Here is a 21791-nt window from a genome sequence, read left to right as displayed (position 1 = left end):
ACCCATGATCCTGCATCGTAAACGGCTCGATCGGAGAGCGTTGAACGAGATGGCGCGATCGAGAAAAAAAACAATGCCAGAAAGGCTGCCATCTGGGCCCTACATCCCTCGGCGGTGCGGATTTGCGTTGACTCGGCCGGCGAACCCGAGAATTCGAGATGCACCACGTCCCGGGCCACCATACGCAACGTTTTGGCCGTTTTCGTTGGGCTAGGTGGCCTCAAAAATGAGAAAAAAAATGTTTTGACATGCACAACGGACAGACCCAAAATCGTCGGCCATGGTACACCAGCAACCACGGCGCGACTTCAACTTCGTCGGCCATGGCAACTTTTCTTGTAGTGAAGGTGATCAAATGGATGAAGGGTGTGGCTCTATTTATAGGCTTGGGCAAGCTCTAGTATCATGACACATGGGTGGTGACTCTTTTTTTGGTTTGATGAGTAAGGTGCTTGGTTGTCATGCCCTCATCCATAGAAATCCTTTGAGCATGAGGTGGCAAAGCTTGGGATGCAAGTCATGTAGATATTTTCATCCTATGTGGCATAGAGATTATCCTCTCATATGATTTATTTTTGGATAGCCAAGTGGCATTTGTTACTAAATATCTTATGGAGAGTTATATTATTGTGGATGATGATACGTCCATTTTGCATCACTATTTTATATCATAATTTACTGTTATTCATTGATATATTTCATATTTAGAGATGATACTTATGTTATTTCATCTATTTTGCATGTTTCATGATTATTGGAGAATCGCGCATCGGAGTCAGGATTCTGCTGGAAAAAGCACCGTCAGAATGCAATATTTCGGAAGATCAACAACTGACGGAAATTATACTGAAAATCCTATTTTTCCAGAAGACGGAGAGAGCCAAAAGGAGGAGCCGAGGAGGGCCACCATGGGCCCTCCTCATAGGCCGGCGCGGGCCCTGCCCTGGCCGCGCCGCCTTGTGGGGAGGGGGCCCACAGCCCCCTCTGGCCTCCTCTCCTTCGCGTACTTCTTCGTCCCGAAAACCTAAGCTCCAGAGAATAATCGCGGAGCCGCCTCTGCGGGGCGGAAAACACCAGAGAGAAAAGAGCTCTCCGGCAGGCTGAAATCCACCGGGGAAATTCCCTCCCGGAGGGGGAAATCGACGCCATCGTCACCGTCATCGAGCTGGACATCATCTCCATCATCATCACCATCATCTTCATCATCATCACCACCATCTCCACCGCTGCACCTCGTCACCGCTGTAACAATTAGGGTTGGATCTTGATTGTTTGATATGGGAAACTCTCCCGATATTGATTTCTACTTGTTATTGATGCTATTGAGTGAAACCATTGAACCAAGGTTTATGTTCAGATTGTTATTCATCATCATATCACCTCTGATCATGTTCCATATGATGTCTCGTGAGTAGTTCGTTTAGTTCTTGTGGACATGGGTGAAGTCTAAATGTTAGTAGTGAATTATGTTGGTTAGTATTCAATGTTATGATATTTAAGTTGTGGTGTTATTCTTCTAGTGGTGTCATGTGAACATCGACTACATGATACTTCACCATTTATGGGCCTAGGGGAATACATCTTGTATTCGTTTGCTAATTGCGGGGTTGCCGGAGTGACAGAAACCTAAACCCCCGTTGGTATATCGATGCAGGAGGGATAGCAGGATCTCAGAGTTTAAGGCTGTGGTTAGATTTATCTTAATTACTTTCTTGTAGTTGCGGATGCTTGCAAGGGGTATAATCACAAGTATGTATTAGTCCTAGGAAGGGAGGTGCATTAGCATAGGTTCACCCACACAACACTTATCAAAACAATGAAGATTAATCAGCTATATGAAGCGAAAGCACTAGACTAAATTCCCGTGTGTCCTCAAGAACGTTTGGTCATTATAAGTAAACAAACCGGCTTGTACTTTGTGCTAAAAAGGATTGGGCCACTCGCTGCAATTATTTCTCTCGCACTTTACTTACTTGTACTTTATTCATCCGCTATATCAAAACCCCCTGAATACTTGTTTGTGAGCATTTACAGTGAATCCTTCATCGAAACTGCTTGTCAACACCTTCTGCTCCTCGTTGGGTTTGACACTCTTATTTATCGAAAGTACTACGATACACCCCCTATACTTGTGGGTCATCAAGACTATTTTCTGGCGCTGTTGCCGGGGAGTGGAGCGCTATTGGTAAGTGGAATTGGTAAGGGAAACTTTTACTGTACGTGCTGTTTTTATTTCTGCCTGCTGCTATAATTCATTATGGAGAGGTCTTCTCTTGAATTCCTCTTTGGAAAATCTACTACTACTGCAAAGGTAGTGGATGAGGCGCCATGTGAGATAGTGGTTCCATACAAAATACCTATGAAAATTATTGAACGTGTTGTGGATAACCGCTATGAAGGGGATGGAACTGTCCATCCTCGAGATCATTTACTGTTTTTACATGAATTATGCGGGTTATTCAAATGTGCAGGTATTGCCATGGATGAAGTTAGGAAGAAACTATTCTCTATATCGCTATCTGGTAAAGCAGCGCATTGGTATAAATTGCTGAAGAATAGGGATTCTCTTGATTGGGAGGACATTGTGCCTTTATTTTATTCTAAATTCTATCCTCCAAGTGAAATTCACAAAGATCGGAACCGCATATATAATTTCTGGCCTCATGATGGAGAGAGTATTCCCCAAGCATGGGGGAGATTGAAGTCTTTAATGCTCAAATGCCCCATTCATGAGCTTCCTGGTAATATTATTATTGATAATTTCTATGCAAGACTATCTTTTCAAGATAAGACTTTGCTGGATACTTCTTGTTCTGGATCATTTACACGCAACAAAGAAGAGTTTAAAAGGGACCTTCTTGATCGGATCCAGGAGAATACTGAAGGATGGGAGAACGACAAAGATAGAGAGTCAGGTATAAACTATGATTATAAATGCATTGAAGTTTTTATGGATACTGATAAATTTCGTAATATGAGTGCTACTTATGGTCTTGATTCTCAAGTCGTTGCAAATTTTTATAAAGCTTTTGCCTCTCACTTTGAATTGCCTAGGAAGAATTTTGATAAGTATCATGAACCTTATAAAGATAAAACTGATCCATCTATAAATAAATGTGCTATAATTGAAACTGTTGATCATATTCTTCCTGAAGCTTATATTGAAAAAACTCCTTTCCCTGCTAAAATGAAGGAGTACTCTGTTATAACTAGTGCGGTTAATAAAAGTGCAAAGAAACCTATACAACCTGAAGAACAAATAAAGGTTCAACCTGCTATTGCAATAGTTAAAGATCTTGTGACTGAAAATGTAGAAGATGGTCATATTATTTTATGTGAAGATGCTTCTAATATTGTTTCGCATCCTAATAAGTCTAGGGAAGCCAGTGTTCCTATGCTCTCTGTTAGAATTGGTGATCATTGTTATTATGGTTTATGTGACATGGGTGCAAGTGTTAGTGCCATTCCTTATGAGCTTTATACGGAGATCATGCATGAAATTGGTTCTTGTGAACTTGAAGATATTGATGTGGTTATTCGGCTAGCTAATAGAGAAACTATCTCTCCTATTGGTATTGTTCGAGATGTGGAAGTTCTATGTGGTAAGATTAAATATCCTGCCGACTTTTTGGTACTTGGTTCTGCTGCAAGTAAGTCTTGTCCTATTATTTTTGGTAGACCTTTTCTAAATACTTGTGGAGCTGTTATAGATTGCAAGAAGGAAAAAATTGTGACTAAATTTGCTGGTGAATCTTATGAGTTTAATTTCTCTAAATTTGCCAAAACCCCTTATAAAGCTGATTTGCCTAATAATGATTTTAGAGTTGAACAGTGTGCGTCTATTGCTCTTGCTCCTAATAATCCTTTGCAGCAACATTTGGAGGATAGTGAGAGTGAAGTCTTTAGGGAAGAAAGAAATGATCTTGATGAAATTTTCCTTCGTCAACCTATTCTTAAACATGACTTGTCGGTTGAAGATTTAGGTACAACACCACCACCAAAGGAAGATCCTGTTTTTGATTTAAAACCGTTGCCTGATAATCTTAAGTATGCTCATATTGATGATAAGAAAATATATCCTGTTATTATTAGTTCTAAGCTTTCAGATTTTGAGGAAGAAAGGTTATTGGAAATATTGAAGAAACACCGAGGAGCTATTGGCTACACTCTTGATGACTTGAAGGGGATTTCTCCCTCTATTTGCCAACATGCTATCAATATAGAAGATGATGCAAAGCCTGTTGTTGAACATCAGCGTCATCTAATTCCTAAGATGAAGGATGTGGTAAGGAATGAGGTATTAAAACTTCTTGAAGCTGGTATTATATATCCTATTGCTGATAGTAGATGGGTTAGTCTTGTGCATTGTGTTCATAAGAAAGGAGGAATGACTGTTGTGCCTAATGATAATGATGAGCTCATCCCTCAAAGAGTAGTTGTAGGGTATAGAATGTGCATTGATTATCGAAAAGTTAATAAGGTTACTAAGAAAGATCATTACCCTTTACCCTTTATTGATCAAATGTTAGAAAGGTTATCTAAAAATACCCATTTTTGCTTTCTTGATGGTTATTCTGGGTTTTCACAAATTGCTGTTAAAACTAAAAATCATCCATGAATACCTCCCTATGGAACTTATGCTTATAGACGTATGCCTTTTGGTTTATGTAATGCTCCTGCTACTTTTCAAAGATGCATGTCTGCTATTTTTCATGGCTTTTGTGAGAATATTGTGGAGGTATTCATGGATGATTTTTCTGTCTATGGAAATTCTTTTGATAATTGCTTGCGAAACCTTGATAAAGTTTTGCAGATATGTGAAGAAACTAACCTTGTTCTTAATTGGGAGAAATGCCACTTTATGGTTAATGAAGGAATTGTATTGGGACATAAAATTTCCGAGAGAGGTATTGAAGTTGATAGAGCTAAAGTTGAAGCAATTGAGAAGATGCCCTATCCTAGGGATGTTAAAGGTATTCATAGTGTTCTTGGTCATGCTGGGTTTTATAGGAGATTTATTAAAGATTTCTCCAAGATTTCAAAGCCTCTTACTAATCTTCTTCAAAAAGATGTACCTTTTGTTTTTTATGATGATTGTAAGGAAGCTTTTGAAACTCTAAAGAAAGCCTTAACAACTTCTCCTGTAGTTGAACCTCCTGATTGGAATTTGCCTTTTGAAATTATGTGTGATGCTAGTGATTTTGCTGTAGGCGCTGTTCTTGGACAGCGAGTAGATAAAAAAATTGAATGTTATTCATTATGCTAGCAAAACTCTTGATGCTGCTCAAAGAAATTATGCTACAACTGAAAAAGAATTATTGGCTGTAGTCTTTGCTTGTGACAAGTTTAGATCTTATATCGTTGATTCAAAAGTTACAATTCATACTGATCATGCTGCAATTAGATACCTTATGGAAAAGAAAGATGCTAAGCCAAGGCTTATTAGATGGGTGCTTCTCTTGCAAGAATTTGATTTACATATTATAGATAGGAAAGGTGCTGATAATCCTGTTGCTGATAATTTGTCTAGATTGGAAAATATTACTTATGATCCTGTTCCTGTTAATGATAGTTTTCCAAATGAACAATTGGCTGTAATAAAGGTGAGCAGGCGAGATAGTCCTTGGTACGCTGATTATGCTAACTTTATTGTATCCAAGTACTTGCCTCCGACCTTTTCAGCTCAGCAAAGGAGGAAATTCTTTTATGACTTGAGGCATTATTTTTGGGATGACCCACACTTATATAAAGAAGGAGTGGATGGTATTCTGCGAAGATGTGTTCCCGAATATGAACAACAGGAGATATTGAGTAAGTGTCATGGTAGTGTTTATGGAGGACATCACGCCGGAGATAGAACCGCGCAAAAGGTTCCACAATCAGGTTTCTATTGGCCAACTCTCTTCAAAGATGCAAGAAAGTTTATTTTATCTTGTGATGAATGTCAAAGGGTTGGTAATATCTCCAGACGCAATGAAATGCCTATGAATTATACTCTTGTTATTGAACCATTCGATTGTTGGGGATTTGACTTCATGGGTCCTTTCCCTTCTTCAGAAGGTAACACTCATATACTTATTGCTGTTGATTATGTTACTAAATGGGTGGAAGCCATACCTACAAAAAGTGCTGATGGTGAGACCTCTTTAAGAATGCTTTTAGATATTATTTTTCCTAGATTTGGAGTTCCTAGATATCTTATGACTGATGGAGGTTCTCATTTTATTCATGGTGGTTTTAGAAAAACTCTTGCTAAATATGGTATTAATCATAGAATTGCTTCCGCTTATCATCCTCAAACTAGTGGGCAAGTGGAACTATCAAATAGAGAGATTAAATCTATCTTGCAAAAGACTGTTAATAAATCTAGAAAGAACTGGGCTATTAAATTGAAAGAAGCACTATGGGCTTATAGAACTGCTTATAAAAATCCTATGGGTATGTCACCGTATAAAATGGTTTATGGGAAAGCTTGTCATTTACCTTTAGAACTAGAGCACAAAGCTTATTGGGTTGTAAGAGAACTAAATAAAGATCCTAAACTTGCCGGTAAGAAAAGATTGCTACAATTGAGTTCTCTAGATGAATGGAGAAGTGAAGCTTATGAAAATGCTAAACTCTTTAAAGAGAAAGTTAAGAAATGACATGATAGAAGAATTATCAAAAGAGAATTTAATGTTGGAGATAAAGTCCTATTGTATCGGTCTCGTCTCAGATTTTTTGCAGGGAAATTACTCTCAAAATGGGAAGGACCATATGTCATTGATGAGGTGTATCATTCAGGGGCAATTAAAATTAGTTCTCCGCAAGGTAATGCCACACAAGTGGTGAATGGACAAAGACTCAAGCATTATATCTCCGGTGATTCTTATAATGAAGATGTCGATGTTATTCGAGTGGTAACTCCGGAAGCCTTCATCAAAGGTCAAATTGACAGTCCTGCAGAGTTCGACTTTGAATAGGTAACAGTACTGGTAAGAAAAAGTCCGCGTTTAACTTTCCGAACAATGTTTTTGCTACTTTTGGAAAATATGAAAAATTACGAGATCGAAACGGAGTGGAGGAGACGCACGAGGGCGTGCCCTCATAGGCTGGCGCGGGCCCCAGCCTGGCTGCGCCGCCCTATGAGGAGGGCCCCTCGTTGCCCCTCTCTGACTCTGGTTCGACCTGGTGCTTTCCTTTTGTCGTGAAAATTTCTGCTATATAATCCCCCGGACCCCTGGAGTTACGTGTATCGTTTTCTCTACGTGTTTTGTTTCGAGTTGTTTCTGCCAGGATCTGTCTTTGATCTAGAAGCACCATGGTCTCCAACAACAAGGGCAAGGGGCTTTCGGATGAAGATATTCAAGATCCTGAGTGGAAAGAGGTGGATGAGAGTGTCAAGGAAGAAGATGAAGAAGAAGTGGAGGAAGACTCGCGTGCATACCCGCGTGCCACCATAGCAAGCATCGAGGTGGTGGAGAACCCTTTCAATACCAAGAAGAGCGCAAGAATTCGCACCGGAGGAAAGGTTCCACGTCACTACCTAGCTCCAAAGACATCTCCTCCAGGCACCTATAACCCCTTCCGCAATCTAATTTATAATAGTCAAATTGAAAGGATTCCCAAGGCAGTATTGCCTAGCAATTGGGATATAGATCGTTCTAACACTGCAGGAAGGATGAAGCCTGAAGCTGAAGAGTGGGGAAACAACTCTAAGAGTTGGGACTCGCCATCGGACATACTTCTTAACCGCGTCGAGCACAACTCGGAGATGATCCGCAACCTCACGTACAGGATTGATGAGCTAAAGGAGCTTGTTGAGAAGCTTATCAGGAATTCATCACCACCACCACCGAAGGAGTAATTCATCATCGGTATTGGCATCCCCTTGGTTTGTTCCAAGCTTGGGGGAGTGCCGCGGTATCACATCATCACTATCTTTTATCTTTTTTTATCAAGTAGTGTCATATCATGAGTAGGGAAGTTATCATATAAGATGTGTTGCGGTGTGGAAGTATCTCTCTTTAGTTGGTTATCTATGTATCCCTTGGTGTGAGTTATCGTTATGGAATATTAATGAGAAGTCTTATCATTTACATATTGCACATCTTATTTTAGTTTGCAATCTCTATCATATGATTGATCTTGTTGTTAGTATTGGTATCACTTTGGGAGCATTGAGTAAATCTATTTGGTTTTGGCAAACTTAGCATTGGTCAATAGCAACAACACTTTGAGTTTAAGTAGAAAAGAGGAAGTACATGTATATATGTTATTATCTTTCTTGTTAGTTCCTAGCTTAGTATTCTAAAGTTAAAATTGTTTGTGCTTACAAGGAAGATGCATGATTGTTTCTATCACATGTATGTTTGTTTGTTTCCCTCAACTCTTATGCTTGCTAATCAACCTTGCTAGCCAAAGACCTGTGCTGAGAGGGATTGCTTCTCGTGCATCCAAACCCTTAAACCAAACCTATGCCATCAGTGTCCACCATAACTACCTACTATGTGGTATTTCCCTGCCATTCCAAGTAAATACTTCATCTGCTACCTTTAAACAATTCAAAAGTTATTACCTCTTATTTGTGTCAATGTTTTATAGCTCATGAGGAAGTATGTGGTGTTTTATCTTTCAATCTTATTGGGCAGCTTCCACTAATGGACTAGTGGCTTCATCCACTTATCCTATAATTTTGCAAAAAGAGCTGGCAACGGGGTTCCCAGCCCCAATTAATCAACTTTCATTAATAACTCTCTTCACATGTTTTGCCCTGATTCATCAGTAAGCAACTTAATTTTGCAATAGACACTCCTCCATGGTATGAGAAATGTTGGAAGGCACCCGAGGATTCGGTTAGCCATGGCTTGAGAAAGCAAAGGTTGGGGGGAGTGTCATCCTTAAATAAACTAAAATGCATGTGTAAACAAAAGAGAAGAGGGATGATCTACCTTGCTGGTAGAGATAACGTCCTTCATGGGAGCCGCTCTTTGGAAGTCTGTTTGGCAAGGGGGTTAGAGTACCCACTGCCATTCGTTGACAACAACAAACACCTCTCAAAACCTTACTTTTATGCTCCCTATATGATTTCAAAACTTAAAAAGCTCTAGCACATGATTTAATCTCTGCTTCCCTCTGCGAAGGGCCCTTCTTTTACTTTATGTTGAGTCAGTAAACCTATTTCCCTCCATCTTAAGCAAGCAATTGAGTTGTTGTGATCCAACCATCTATATTGTGATCTACTTAATCATGCCTTTTATTCTTCCTTGTGCAGTACAAGTTTTATCTGAATGAATATAGCTTTGAAAGTTATCAATGATTATGAGGAGATTATTATGATTGAGTATTCAAGTTTTGTTATAAGCTTTAATATGAGAGCGCTTCTCAATAGATAAGTATAATTTGTTAACTGTTCTCTGACCAAGAACGAGGTTTGCCATCACCAATTATGATTTCTTATGCACCTTTATTTGTGATTACCTTCTACTTGTTTCAAGTTGAATTATATGAGGAAGTTGTCTACTAGAATGTCTTGTGTGAATTAATATGATGCTTCTTGTCCGTATTTTATTTATCGACTCTAAACTCCATAAACATGTGGTCTTGTTTACTGAGCTCAATTTCGCTTGGGGACAAGCGAAGTCTAAGCTTGGGGGGAGTTGATACGTCCATTTTGCATCACTATTTTATATCATAATTTACTGTTATTCATTGATATATTTCATATTTAGAGATGATACTTATGTTATTTCATCTATTTTGCATGTTTCATGATTATTGGAGAATCGCGCATCGGAGTCAGGATTCTGCTGGAAAAAGCACCGTCATAATGCAATATTTCGGAAGATCAACAACTGACGGAAATTATAATGAAAATCCTATTTTTCCAGAAGACGGAGAGAGCCAAAAGGAGGAGCCGAGGAGGGCCGCCATGGGCCCCCCTCATAGGCCGGCGCGGGCCCTGCCCTGGCCGCGCCGCCTTGTGGGGAGGGGGCCCACAGCCCCCTCTGGCCTCCTCTCCTTCGCGTACTTCTTCGTCCCGAAAACCTAAGCTCTAGAGAATAATCGCGAAGAGACCCAGCCGCCTCTGCGGGGCGGAAAACACCAGAGAGAAAAGAGCTCTCCGGCAGGCTGAAATCCGCCGGGGAAATTCCCTCCCGGAGGGGGAAATCGACGCCATCGTCACCATCATCGAGCTGGACATCATCTCCATCATCATCACCATCATCTTCATCATCATCACCGCCATCTCCACCGCTGCACCTTGTCACCGCTGTAACAATTAGGGTTGGATCTTGAGATAGGGGAAACTCTCCCGGTATTGATTTCTACTTGTTATTGATGCTATTGAGTGAAACCATTGAACCAAGGTTTATGTTCAGATTGTTATTCATCATCATATCACCTCTGATCATGTTCCATATGATGTCTCGTGGGTAGTTCGTTTAGTTCTTGAGGACATGGGTGAAGTCTAAATATTAGTAGTGAATTATGTTGGTTAGTATTCAATGTTATGATATTTAAGTTGTGGTGTTATTCTTCTAGTGGTGTCATGTGAACGTCGACTACATGATACTTCACCATTTATGGGCCTAGGGGAATACATCTTGTATTCGTTTGCTAATTGCGGGGTTGCCGGAGTGACAGAAACCTAAAGCCCCGTTGGTATATCGATGCAGGAGGGCTAGCAGGATCTCAGAGTTTAAGGCTGTGGTTAGATTTATCTTAATTACTTTCTTGTAGTTGCGGATGCTTGCAAGGGGTATAATCACAAGTATGTATTAGTCCTAGGAAGGGCGGTGCATTAGCATAGGTTCACCCACACAACACTTATCAAAACAATGAAGGTTAATCAGCTATATGAAGCGAAAGCACTAGACTAAATTCCCGTGTGTCCTCAAGAACATTTGGTCATTATAAGTAAACAAACCGGCTTGTCCTTTGTGCTAAAAAGGATTGGGCCACTCGCTGCAATTATTTCTCTCGCACTTTACTTACTTGTACTTTATTCATCCGCTATATCAAAACCCACTGAATACTTGTCTGTGATCATTTACAGTGAATCCTTCATCGAAACTGCTTGTCAACACCTTCTGCTCCTAGTTGGGTTCGACACTCTTATTTATCGAAAGTACTACGATACACCCCCTATACTTGTGGGTCATCAGATGAGTCACTATATCATATTTGATTGGAGTTATATTATAATGTTGATCAAAAAGTCAAAGTTGAAGGTTATTCCTCAAATTTGGATAGTTGGTGTTTGATTTCACCAAGGCATGGTCATATGAGTTTCAAAATACTCATAGTTAGTTTTATTCAAATAGTTTGAACTATAATTTATAATGTAAATGGATTTAGTTTTATGATATTCCATGTATTTAATAAGTTATGATTTAAATAAGAATGTGTGGCTTTTATGCACTTTAGACCCTGTGGTTTACCTTATTTGGTAATAAGGTTAGAAGTGAATTAAATTACACACAAAGGTAGTTGCTAACTTTTAAGTGTTAATAAGTTAGGGATTTGATTCTTAAAGAATTTGTTGTTGTAAAGCTAATTCCATTTGATCTAATCCATAGATCAAATCATCTCTACCCAAAACAAGGTTTTAGCAAAGATCACAGTGAAGTTTATAGCGCTTGACTTGATGATCTACTTCAATTCCAGCAAGTCAAGTGACACTTTAATTATTGTGGTAAGTTTTATTTGAAAGCGCGAAAATTCCCCGGAGTTTCTATGCATGAATGCAATGCACACTTTGGTGTTCTCTCATTTTGTAGCCTCTAAACCTGGGATATTACAGCCTATCCCCCTTAAACTGAACTCCGTCCCGAAGTTCGAACGCTCTCACGTTTCGGAATGTGGAACTAACTTGAACAGATCACGATCCTTTCAAACTCCATGGTGATCTTAGTAGATATAATTGAATATATCCCTTGTTCAGATCCTTCCTGTAGTCTTCTGATATCTGGCACTGATACTCTCTTAAATTCTAAGATTTCTTCCAACATTCTAAGCTTCTAGTCTTATTCTTCAAAATTCCTTGGATTAGGACATCTTATTGGGCTAATGGACTTTACTAATGGTTGTGGTGATAGCTTCCTATCTGGTTACTTAAAACTTGGTTCTACCAGCTGCGGTGATCCAGCTGCGGTACCCAAAGTTTAATTCTAAAAGATTTATTTAAGGTAGGGTATTGTTTTCCCTTACTACCATAACGAAAGTAATGGTACTTAGTAAGGTATTTACAATAGGCATGGTCCTGGTGGTTTATTCCTACGAATGGATTAGACTCATTTAGTCCATCCAATCATGGTTTCTAGTTTATGCTAGTTATCCTCCTTTTGGTTTCTTTAGGTTCCATGGAAGGAATCTTTCTAATAGGCTTATGTTTTGGTATGGTCAAACTTCTTCGGTCTTTTATCTTCTTAGGCTTTGATTGTCCTTTGATATCTTCTTCATCAAACTTCATTATCTTAGACTTGCTTGAGCTCCTTTACTTCTAAGTAATTATGAATTAATTACCTGCTTAAGTTAGAGTCTAACTCTTACTTCTTCGAGATATGAACCTTGGCTTCTTGTCTGACATCCTCCTGAGAGTACTAACATATGGGTATTTCCCGACAACCTTATGAAAATAAGATCAAACTTCCTCTCAGTTCATACCTTTTTCTCCGTCTATCACACTCCAAATATCATATTTTAATACTTTTCCTTCAGCCTTCCTCTCCCCCTTGGAGTTTACTAATGATCTTCAAACTCCTTTTCTTCGATTCATTAAACTCCAAGGTTAAAAAAATTAGTCTTGGTCTGGCTTATTGGTGGTGTGTTTCTAGGTCTCACGAAGACTTCTTTGCGGTGTACCCACACAATTGTGGGTATCCGATGTGAATCCCCCGACTAAATTCTTACCAACTACGGGATACCAACTGCGGAATCCTTTTTTTTTAGAGTAAAGGAATGTTCAAGCTGCGGACTATTTGATGCTAGCTGCAGACTATCTAGCACCACATGTTGCTTATTGGATACCAACTATGGCTACCTTATGGTTCTAGTTAACATCTACCTACCAGATGCAGATAATTCTAGAGTTTTAGTTAAGATCTACCTCACTTTCAATACTTCCTCTTCATGACTATCCTATATCAGCTGCGGTCTTATTATGCCAGCTGCGACTTTACTGGTCCATTTTCCTTCTTCCAAGGTTTGTTTTGTAAGAAAACCAATTGTTGATACTATGAAAATAGTATCTCAAGTGACTTCACTTGCATTCCCTTCTTCCATAATGAACATGGTTCCACTTCTACTACTCCATATTCACTATTTTTCTCACTTTCATGGTACTTCCATGCTGAAGTGCTCCTTAATTAAGGATAAAAGTGAGTTTTAATTGGTCCTTCCTTCAGATTGTTGCGATTGCTTCACACAACTTTACTTCCTTCTTCTAATGAACCTTCATCTTGTCTTCAAAATCTTCAGAATTCGTCACTTCCTCACATGAATACATTTACCCTCTAGACCTATAACATCAAGTAAGAGCTTGATATTGCAACATACATTTGCATATCAAAGTCAAACTTCATGTATGGATCTAGTCAAACAATGAGAATCCAATAAAATCCAAGAAGATTCAGCTTTGTGCTTATAATACACATCCTTATATGCCCGAATATAATAGTTGGGTAAGACATCCCTAAACATCAGGCTCAGATGTGTAGTATATAACACCATATAAGATAGGTTTAGGTTGGGATACTTAGCACATATATATGGATTCCTACTATTTGTCTCATTATTTACCTCAATTCTTCACTTGCAATCAAATAAACTTGAGCAAATTGGTCCAGAATGGTTGTAACCCACCTAATTTCCTTGGAAAGAACTACTTACCTTCCACATAATTCAAGACTAATCTCACATGATCTCTCGAAACCATAACATGGTTACTCTCAACACTTGATTGTTAAAGTTTACCACCAATAACTCCAAGTTTCTCTATAAGCTATGCTCTAATAAAGCCTTCTTCCGACTATCATCTTTGGTTCGAGCATACTTGGCACATTTTCTAGGATTTTAAGGCCTAAGCTTTCGAACTATTCCTTAAATCCTACTCCTTATCATACTCTTGTTAATTCACTTATGATGTTCTACTCCATCACATCATGACTCTCAAGTGAATCATATATGAGTACCTAGTTTATTATTGAAAGTAGACTCATATAACTCCTATCACTCTTCCTTACCTCCCATGATTGACTCATCATAGGTATATGCTACTACATATAACTTGTCTCCTTTATTTAAGGTCCGTCATTTGGCTTTTTAAATGACTCTTTCTTAACCATACTTGTATTGGTATACTTCTTCCAATAGGATATCTTCCTTATGGTTGTATCCTCTCTTTGGACTACCATGTATTGTATACCAACTGTGGTTTACTACCACCCATTATCTTAAGCTCCAATTGTGTTCTAATTATTTGGAATGAAGCAAGATAACTAACTAACTTTACTTAATAAAATAGATAAGAAAAGTTGACTCAAGTGTGTCAGGATTATCCTCAAGTGAATACCCATCTCAAGTCAAAAGAATGGTTGGTTTAACTAAGACAACTTCCTATAGACACTACCAAACCTATAGGTCTCCTTTAAAGGGTTTTAATCCTAGGGTCAAAGCATTTGCTCTGATACCAGCTGTGGTGACCCAGCGTACCACTGCATGGTGTAGTACACAAGTCGTTGACATAACACAAGTGAAACACCGTTCCACTCATATTACATCCCTCAGAGTGGTACAACAGAAACATATGCGAGTCCAAGGTATGTCTATAGAAGTACACACGAACTGTTTACATAAGATCAACATAGCCTCCTACTTTACAGTGAGGTAAAACTTCAAATAAAGCTCCAGAAGAACGACTCATAGTATAACTTATTGCTAACTCAAGTTTAAGAGCTACTTGGCTTGCTATAGAAATCTAGCTACTTAGGTGCTAGGATTAGGGAAAGGTTCCCTTTTATTACTAGTCTAGGTTTCCATTATAGCTGATGCAGAAGTTGACTCCATTGACTTCTTTGACTGGATTCTTCATCTTGTTGCAGTTGACTCCTTTGTCTTCGAGTTCCACAGTAGTTTCTCCTTCGGTGCCTTGATCTAAGAAGGGGGTTCAAATGGGAGGGAATGAGTACGAGCGTACTCAGCAAGTTCATATTAGGAAATAGGTGTATCATGCACTAGCTACAGCCATAGACCAGAAAGTCATAGGCCAATGCAAGTTTTCATAAACAATTCTTCAAGGTTTATTTTATTCTGAAAACTATGCCCATCAGTCTTCACAGGTTGACCAGAACTTCATGGAGTTCCTTTCCTGCCGCGTTCGTAGTTCCCTTCCCGGAACAGGGAGTGACTGCCACAATTTGATACCCTCTGCAGAGGTGCGTTACTTTTCCCATAAGAGACCTTATCCTTGTTGCCAACCGGGCGTATACTTTCCCGTCCACACTTCCTTGATGTGAGGCCAGGTGTAAGATCCAAGCCAAACACCGCCTTCTCCGCGACCTTGCATACCCACCCTTTTGTCCATCCGTACACCCCTGGTAGACATCTCCCGATCATACGGCTTTACCCCCAGTGTACTATGGACAATCCCTCATAGAAGATAGAGCCTCTCATCCACACGGATGGGGATTTTAAAGGATTTCCCAATCTACTGCAGTGTTATCTCCAACACCCAGCCAGGCTCCACCAGGTCCGTTGATATGCAAGAGGGAAAAGATACAGCTGACTTCCCCAGAGCCATTATAGATCTTATGGTCAACGCGATATGTACGGCGCTAGAATCACTGGACGACATTGGTACTTAGTCCTAGATGAGTAGTACACATGCAATGGAACCTCCACCATATCAACACATACCATGGTTCCATTGCCCACCACATAGTCATATTCATAATTGTAAAATAATACTTTGCTTTTCAATGCAAGAGGGATAAGTATAGTACTTTGCATATAGTTTGATAAAAATAATCAAATGACATGAGCAAGCGATGAACTTGCCTTTCTTGACTGCAAGATTATGCAGGCAAAAGCTTCGATACGTGAGAACTCCAAATTCTGAAATACCATCATTGTCCAGTAAGGACAATGTTTAAAGAACTTGCAAAGATGCTATAATGCATAGTATGAGATGCAATCGTACCGAGCGTAACCTAATCTCGATGATTTAGGATGTATGAGTTGTAAAGATTTCTTTAGGGTTTGTTGCACTTTTAGAATGGTTCTCAAACAAGGTTCTTATTAGGGTTTGGTTATATTAGCATCATAACCAAGTGATATAAGACATCATAACAAGCACACACATAAAGGACTTGTAGTTGAACAATATGTAAAGAGCAGTTGTTAATTTTAAGTTCTACAGGACATGGTTGATGATTACTTGTATTATACTTCAAAAGAATAACTTTTGAAGAACATGTTGATTAAGAAATAATGAGTATTTCAAAGAAGGATTAGGGCTTCTAAGGTTTGATTGACATTTGTACTTCAAAAGAATAACTTTTGAAGAACAGGTTAAATAAGAATATGAACTACTATACATAGGAGCTATGTATTTCTAGGGTGTACTATTGGATTCATTTAGTTCTCTAATAGGAACTAGTTGGGTTCTTAAATAGAATTGGTCTATATGTAACAAGTATTAGCAGGTTTATTATTATGGTTGATTATGGGTATCATATCAAAGAATGATGGTCAAGGTTTTGCTATGAGTTAGGGTTTACTATGGCTTCACAATTGCTTCATTAAGTAATCACTAATGGTTTCTAAGCTAAGTGGTTTATTACTTTCGAAGTAGGGTTTAGTGGAATAGGAGTATGTGTTGTGAATTGCTACACAAGGTTGGTACTAGGGTTCATCATTATGGTTCTACTAGGGTTTGATGGTTGAGGTTGCTTCTAATGGTGGGGTATATAGGAATAGTGATCAATGGTACTAATCCAATTAACAAGTTAGGATTTGCTCCTAAGTGATACTAGGGAATCATATAGATTTTAATTAAGAATAGGGACATGAAATGATAATCTCATGTGACTTGGTTTTATGCTAGTGGATCATAAGCATGCATTCAATTGTTGCTTATTAGGGTTCTATATGTCAAGTAAATCTCACATGATCACATGTGACACATAACTAGGGTTTTAGAGTTGCTTCTAAGGTGGAATGATCACATGAAATAACGGGATCAAGGTCTTACTCAAATTGAAACTAGGGTTTCTAAATTATGGTACAACTCCTAAAATGATGATTGGCAATATAGGTGTGGTAACTAATTACTTTCAAACAAAATTAATAATGGTTTTAGCATTTTATTTATGTTCACAAGAATTAATAATTAGGATAACTCTTGTTTAGCTTTAATTTAGAAATCAGGGTTTAACAATTATTATGAGGTTTTAAAATAATTAACTTGTTGACTAAAGATGTTTAGGTAAACAAGTTTTGAATTACCGAAATAATATTAGCCTTTAGTATTTTTTTTGATTTATTATCATTTTAAAAAATAGAAAATAGCAATTTGCAAATTAGGGTTTATGAATTATCACTAATATTTAAGTGGATGCAATTATGATAAATAAAACTAATCTTAAAATCTTACTTAGTTACTGAATAGTTATTATTTGTTTTTGAAACTTAGATAATTATTGAATTCCAATTGTGTTTTAAAACAAATGAAATGGCATAATTAATAAGGTTAAAAATAATTGAATTTTTATTTTGACACATATTTTTATTTTATATTTTTATTGGATAGAGTTTATTTTTGTGAGCATTTTAATATCTTATTTGAATTTTTCTGAGTTGAAATGAATTTTATACGATTTTACAAAGTTTCAGTGATTTTCTGCTTTTTAACTAAATGTAAAATTACTACATGTACCGATTCACACCTAGCTACTGCTACTGACGAGTGGGACCGTTGACTAGGTCAGTTGCCACGTTGGCAACGACCAGTCAACATGCATATGTGACCCCAGCGCCACGTTGGCAGCGCCGACGGCTTGACGCCGGCGACCAGTAGACGACGGCGCCGCCGATCTAGAGCCTCCCCGGATGCGTGACTGACACCCATCGACTCCCCTTGACCCACTGAGCACGATGGTGGTGGCGGTTTTCCGAGAAGCTCACCGGAGCATCATCGGCAACTAAGTACTGCGGCGGCGCACTCCGGCTAAACCTCGAGACGGAGCTACGGGCGACGATATGAGGTGATAAGAGACTCTAAAGAAGCGCATGCTCACCCTGAGGATGATGGTGTGCTCGACGGAGGCATTGATGGTTGAAGACGACAGCAAGGCCATGGATTCCGGCGATTCTGTAGCACCCTACCTTTTAATAAAGGCAAGATACCTGTGTATAGTGCCATTCCCGGGATCACTGATAGCACACACATTACAAAATATAGTAATCATTGCAATAGTATCAATTTACTACATCGTTGATCCAGAGGGTAAAGTAAAACCTTACAAATTGCATAGTCTCATGGACTAGCTCATATAATAGAGTTCGAGCAAACACAACGGAAATATAAATTGCAATGAGCTTCCATCATCTTCATGCGCCACAGGCAGACATGTTGGAATGTAGACTCCAGATCCTAATAGTACTCATCTTCCGAAGAACCTGCACGTTTGAATATGCAGCCCCACGAATGGAGGTCAGTACAATGATGTACTGGCAAATGTCACTTATATGGTGGCAGTTTTTAGGCATGATTATCTACATGATATTTGGCTAGTGGAGTTTAGGCAAATTTGCATAAAGCCAATTTTATCCTATATTTTATTTAAAACAAAACATTTTGAAAATCCTTGAATGACATTATGAAATAGCACCATGGTTAAATCCTCCATGGGTTTTAGAATAATCACATGGTTACATCTCCCATGAGTTTTCGAAGGTTGATACACAATTTTAAATACATTCAGAAAAGGTGATGAGATTCTTCCGTACATTCCTTGCCTAGAAGCTCAAATTGTCCATAATCGGGGACACGGCTAAGATCTTAGGTTTAACTCTCGAGAGATTGTGCACTTTCACCTTACGACCCACCCTTCCCAAGAGAAGAATGAGACAAGATTTTTCAGAAGGAGAGAACAACCATACTGGCTAGACCCGTTCCCCTTGGTCGTCGCCACATCTGAATGTCTAGCCGACAAGTTGAACCTCACAACTTAATAATCCTGGCAGAGCCCATAATACCATAAGGCTGCACTGGAAGCTATCTAAACATGGACGACTTGGTAATCTCTTTAATCCTGGGTAGCCAACCACAAGTGAAACTCACAGGCTTAAAACCCATCCCAGGTAATAAACCCCCGCACGATCCCCTGGTTGACCAGAGGTGCGGTCTAGAGCAACCACTATTCAACTGCGCACTCTCAGGTGAAAACCACCCACCTGTCCACTGGGTATATCAGCCAGGGATCGGGGCCCTGAGTAGCCGCCCACCATACAACCATTCCACCCAGGTGTTTCATTAGGGTTGTTAATTTTTTTTAATTTCAAACACTCCCATCCAACAACGAAACAACATTGGCATTTGATATTGCAAAGCGAAATAGCATCCTAGCAAGTATCTTGAGAGCGGCTTCACACTACCAGGTTTACTAAGCATAGCATATACACTTCACTTTTTAAAACAAAACCTATCATGCATACTAGTTGAAAAACACTAATGCATAATATAAAATAGGTAGGATTGAATGTCACTTGCCTTTTTGGTAATTGAAGATCGTTCACTTCTCTCAACAAAACACGTCGCTCTTCATACGAACTATAAGATAAAATATAGCACAACATAAACACACCATTCAACAACAATAACAAAATCAAACAAGGCAAACAACAAGTTGTTATTCATTGTATTTTAGTCATCGGACAAAGAAGATATGGCATGAGACATGGCTTGCAAGATATGGCTTTGGGAGATGGAATGGTCAAGTCAATTACTTAGAAAGAAATAAATAGTATCTAAACCAAATGCTTAGAAGGAAAATGTTGACAAGGAACTAAGGTCAAAAGTTGTTTCCTACATAAGTGGGTAATTGGAATGATCCATGTGATAAAATCACATGAGTCTCAAATAGCGCAACTCAAAATACTATTTGGTAGAGTGTGACAACACTTAATAAGATAGTATGAGTTACACATAGGCTTGGGTATGGATTTGTGATATATTGAATTACTCAATTAACTCAATTGTTATTTGAATAACATGACTAGGATAATATGTTGTGGAGAGATGTGATCATGAAACATGGTGAATGTGTCTAATATCGCGGAGCATAGAAATACCGCGAAAACAAAGTAGGCGAATCCGACATGCAAAATATCCAGAATGATCTAGGCATTTTACTGATTCCAACGGTATAGAGTTTGTCGAAAACCGACATGTAGAACTCAAGATATGAATTTTACAATACGCGGTTAAATACTAGTGGTGTCAGAAAAGTTGTTCGAGAAAGTTTCTCGGATGGAAAAACTTCCTACACGAAAGTTATAGAGAATTTAATTACGAACTTAACGGAAGAACAAATTTTCAAAACGGAGCTCTAGATCTACAGTTACATAATTTCAAAATTTGGCATGAGTTATGAGCTAGCACGAACTGATCGATCGGTTGATTGGAGCGTGAAAATAAAAATAGAGCTACACATAGCTAGCAACACGTGATAGGCTAACAATTAGGCCAATGATCTAATCGTAGAATACAGTACAGATTGAGCAGAACGGAATGCGAAGTTGTTACCGAGCTACAACAAAGTCCATGGCCAGGAAAAGGACGACGATGGCGGCACAACCGTCGACACAGGCGACGCTCCGGCGGTCCTTGGCAATGGCGAAGTGGCAAACGACGTGCAGCAGGTGACAACATTCTCAGGGCGTCCTTGGCGCTCTCCGATACGGCTCCAGACGTTCATCTCTCAACACGGCGATGGCATGGCTTCGGCGGCAGCGTTGAAAACAGAAGTAAATGGCGCAAAATCATGTCCTGGAGTTAGGCGGCGATGAGGGGAATCAACCAGGAAAAGAAATTGATCAAAAACATCAACGGACGTGACGTACCGATCCGATGAACTCCGAAGGTGTCGCGACCAACAACGACAACTTGATGTACCTCCATGTCCTGGAGGTAGCCCTAGACAAGTGGAGTCTCCTGGTACAGGGAATCGGCGAGATAATCACGGAGGACGTCGAAAACCAGCAATGAACTCAAGTTTATGGGTGAGGTTGACTTGGCCGGTGTGGTCTGTACATGGCTTATTTGAAGAAAGTGTGAGAACGCAAAAGATGGAGGATGAAGGGACGCACGGTGTTGGGGCTAGACTAGCTAGCTCTCTCTCAGATTGATCTCGCGCACATACACAAGACGTAGGTAGAAGAAATACGGGAGTTGTTTTCCGGCCGCACGTACAGCCCCTTTTTACTCTTTATTTCTCCACACCAAATCTGGACAGATTACAAGCCTTTTTATAGCTGAGCAACGCAGCACCCACGCAAGCTGAAACGTAGCTTCCACGCAACTTCATCAACGTGGTACCCAAGCAACTTCCAATCGCTCCGGCGCGCGTACGCCGCGATCCATCTTCTCTCGATCGTGAGTCTACCTCATCCGCGAGACCTTGGCCTACCCTGCGCTTACTACCTGCTCCCTACGACGCCACAAACCGGCTCGAACCAACCTGAACACGAACACGACTAGAACTAGACACACGCACGCCACGCACGCACACATACGCGCGGTTTATTTC

General features: G+C 39.4%; 1 long non-coding RNA gene across 1 annotated transcript; it reads right to left on the bottom strand.

Moving 5' to 3' along the window:
- Positions 1-18341: 18341 nt before the first annotated feature.
- LOC127306389 (uncharacterized) lies at positions 18342-21791 on the bottom strand. Its single transcript, XR_011747557.1, has 4 exons — positions 21106-21791; positions 20789-21031; positions 19754-19813; positions 18342-18660 (listed from the first exon to the last, which is right to left on the bottom strand). It is a non-coding gene; the product is annotated as an uncharacterized lncRNA (long non-coding RNA).

The sequence above is a fragment of the Lolium perenne genome, chromosome 6 (assembly GCF_019359855.2).
Source record: "Lolium perenne isolate Kyuss_39 chromosome 6, Kyuss_2.0, whole genome shotgun sequence".
In the NCBI taxonomy this organism is placed as follows: Eukaryota; Viridiplantae; Streptophyta; class Magnoliopsida; order Poales; family Poaceae; genus Lolium; species Lolium perenne.
Note: the sequence above shows the minus strand (reverse complement) of the source record. Positions and strands in the feature narration are given on the sequence as shown.